Raw genomic sequence first — 4,017 nt, 5'->3', positions numbered from 1 at the left:
CCATCCCCCTAATTCACCAATAAAAATCTTAAAAAAAAAAAAATTGAAAACACTGTTGAAAGAAATGAAGGTAAACCTAAATAAATGAAAAGATAACCTTGTTCTTGAATTGGAAGACTTAATATTGTTAAAATGGCAATGCTCCCCAAATTAATCTACAGATTCAACACCATCCCTACCAGAATGCCAGCTGAATTTTTTGTAGAAATTGACAAAGATTCTAAAATTAATATGGAAACTCCAGGGACACAGAATAGCCAAAATAATCTTGAAAAACAAGAACAAAGTTGGGTGACTCACACATCCTGATTTCAAAATTTACCAAAAAGCAAGAGAAATCAAGACATTGTGTTGCTGGCATAAAGCTAGCCATGTAGATCAATGGGAAGTCCAGAAATAAACCCACCTATAGATGGTCAATGGAATTTTCAACAGGATGCCAAAATAATTCAATGGGGAAACAAAAGTCTTTTCAACAGATGGTGCTGGGACAGCCTGATAGCCACACACAAAATAAAAAAATTGGACCCTTACCCCATATCATAAAATATCAAAAATTAACTCAAAATTGATGAAAAACCTAAATGTAAGAGCCAAAATGACAAAACCCTTAGAAGAAAACAGGAGTAAATCTTCATGACCTTGATTTGGCAGTGGAGCCTTAGATATGACACCAAAAGCACAAGCAACAATAGAAATTAATAAATTGGACTTCATCTAAAGTTAGAAATTTTGTACTTCAAAAGGCACTATCAAGAAAGTTAAAAAAAACAGCACAAAGACTGGGAGAAAATATTTGCAAACATATTCCTGATAAAGGACTTGCATCTAGAATTATATAAAGAGCTCTTACAACTCAATAATGAAATTAAATAACTCAATTTTTTAATGGGCAAAAGAGATCTTATATTAAGTGTTTTTACCAAAATAAAATAAAAATAAGCAAGGAATCTACACAGATATTCCACCAAAGAAGATGTACACGTGTCCAATAAGCACATGAAAATCATTAGCCATCAGGAAAATGCAAATGAAAACCAAAATGAGATACCACTTCACACCCACTAGGGTAACTAGAGTCAAAAAAACAATAATAACAAATGTTGATAATGTTGGAGAGAAATTGGAACCTTCATACACTGCTGGTGAGAATGTAAAGTAGTGCAGGCACTTTGGAAAACAATCTGGCAGTCCTCAAAAAAATTAAACATAGAGTTACCATTTGACCAAGCAATTCTATTCCTAGGCATAGATCCAAGAGAAATAGAAACATATGTCAAAACAAAAGTTTCTACACAAATATTCATAGCAGCATTTTTTTCTCATTTATCAATTTTATTTTAATTTTGTCCCTCCACCATTTTTTATTCCCATACCCCACCCCCTTCCTTTCAGCAACCATCAGCTTGTTCTCTATATCTGTGTTTGTTTCTATTTGCTGTTGATTCATCTGTTTTGTTTTTCTAGGTTCCATATATATGTGAAATCATGCAGTATTTGTCTTTCTCGGTCTGTCTTATTTTACTGAGCATAATATCCTCTAGATAAGTCACAAATGGCAAGATTTCATTCTGTTTATTGCTGAATATTTCAGTGTGTGTGTGTGTGTGTGTGTGTGTGTGTGTGTATACATACCATATCTATATCCATTCATCTATTGATGGAAATCCAGGTTGCTTTTGTATCTTGGCTATTACAAGTGATGTTGTGGGCTGGCCGAGTGGCTCAGTTGGTTAAGAGCTCTCTCAAGAGATTGAGCTCTGAGCAACTGCGGTTCGAGTCCAGCCCGAGCTGAGCAGCCGCTGAGCTGCCAATAGGGAGCAGGATGGCTCAGCTTAAAAAAAAACCAAAAAAAAAAACAAGTGATGTTGCAATAAACATAGGGATGCATATGTCTTTTTGAATTAGTGTTTTTGTTCTTTTCGAATAAAATTACAGAAGTGGAATTGCTGGGTTGTATGGCAGCTGTATTTTTTATTTTTTGAGGAATCTCCCTACTGTTTTCCAGAGTAGCTGCACTAATTTGCAATCCCACCAATGGTGCAGGAGGAATCTCTTTTCTCCACATCCTTGCCAGAACTTATTATTATATTTGTTGATTTACTGATGATAGCCATTCGGACAGGTGTGAGGTGATATCTCATTGTGGTTTTAATTTGCATTTCCCTGATGATTAGTGACGTTAAGCATCTTTTCATATGTCTACTGGCTACCTGTTATGTCCTCTTTGAAGAAAGGACTATTCACGTCCTCTGCCCATTTTTTTAATTGCATTTTTTTCATGTGTGTGTGTTAAGTTGTATGAGTTCCTTATATATTTTGTATATTAACCCCTTATCGGATGTATCATTTGCAAATATCTTCTTCCATTCAGTGGGTTGTCGTTTCATTTTGTCGATGGTTCATAGCAGCATTAATAATAGTGAAAGGTGGAAACAACCCAAATCTCCTGATACATGCTACAACATGGATGAAGCAAATTATAAAATATCACATATTAAATGATTCCATCTATATGAAATGTCCATAATAGGCAAATATATTGAGATAAACAGTAAATTAGTGGTTGCTTTAGGCTATGGAGTGATGGTGGTGGGGGGGAGTAATTGTGTCAAAGGTTACTAGGTTTCTCTCTGAGAGGTACACTTTAGGTAGGTGAATTGTATGGCATGTAAAATTATATCTCAATAAAGCTGTTTTGTTTTGTTAAAGTACATCCTAAAAATCAAAGTCAAATGGAACAAATGTGCCTCACTGTGATTCAACTTAGTGGCATGACCACAGAGAAAAATTTCCAGTGGTTTAAAAGCCAGTATTTTTTGCTAAATAATAATGACTTTACATCCCTTGTGAAATATTGCCTAAAGACAAAAAGCACTGTAAATAATTTTTTTTGAAAAGATTTTATTGGGGAATTGGGAGAGGGAAACAGCGTTGGGGAATCGGGGAAGAGGAACAGATAAGTTGCTGTCCTTTTGTTCTTCAGTCTAGTTGTGGAGAACGTCGCTTCACTGGCCCATGTTGGTATTATCATTGCGCTCTTCCCGGGAGAGGCAGTCGCTTGCCAGCCATTGGACAGCCGCTCACGGCAGCTCATGGCCGCTTACTCCGGCTGCCAGCCACTCGCTGTAACTCACAGCAGCCTAGCTCCAGGTTGAGCTGTTGTTCACCATCTTAGCTGTAGAGGGCGCAGCGTCATTGGCCTTCATGTGGGATCTGAACCGGGGCCCTGCTGCTCAGAGCTGGCGTCCCAAGCCAACTCTTAACCAACGTGCCACTCGGCCGGCCCCGCAAATAATTTTTTTAAAGAAACTGTTTTCAGTAATAATATTGTTAGTAATAAAATTGTTGTATTTTGAGACTATTATATACTTAGTAGGATAAAGCAACTAAGTAATTACATTAATGTTGTTAGGAAACAAAATTTTCAATTTAAGAAAAAAAGATTCAACTATAAAGTTCAAGAAATAAGTGAAAATCTGTAATTTCAAATTTGAATTGGAAGTATCAATATAAATTTATGATGAATTTTCTTTTAAAAATGCTTACTTTCAAAAGTATAACTATAGCACTGTGTTGTACAGCTGAAACTAATTCTAAAAATTGTGTATTTCATAATAAAAAATAATTTAATAAAAAAAATTTTTTAAATGCTTACTTTCTAACTTTATTCACCAAAAGTCTTAGAAGAACACAGTTGCAATGAGCTCCCCTAGCGCTCAAACTAAGATCTCTAAAGTCCACATCCGGGTAAAAAGAACCCCTGCCCCTTAAAAAAATGGCTGATTGCAAGTCTAAGGGAGAAAATATCCAGATGAATCTGGGGCATCTTGTTATGCCAGTCACTTTTCTATGTGCTTTACTTGTATTCACTCATTTATTTGATTTTATAGCTGAAAAAACTGAGACTTGAATAGATTGTCCAAGGTCACATAGATACAAAGAGACAAAAAGCAAACACAAACCCAGGCTTCAAAGCTAGCACTTGCAAAGTTGCTCAACCTTGCTAGTAACCAG

This window comes from Hipposideros armiger, unplaced genomic scaffold (assembly GCF_001890085.2).
Source record: "Hipposideros armiger isolate ML-2016 unplaced genomic scaffold, ASM189008v1 scaffold_344, whole genome shotgun sequence".
Lineage (NCBI taxonomy): Eukaryota > Metazoa > Chordata > Mammalia > Chiroptera > Hipposideridae > Hipposideros > Hipposideros armiger.
The sequence above is the reverse complement of the archived record's forward strand: the minus strand, read 5'-3'. Positions refer to the sequence as shown.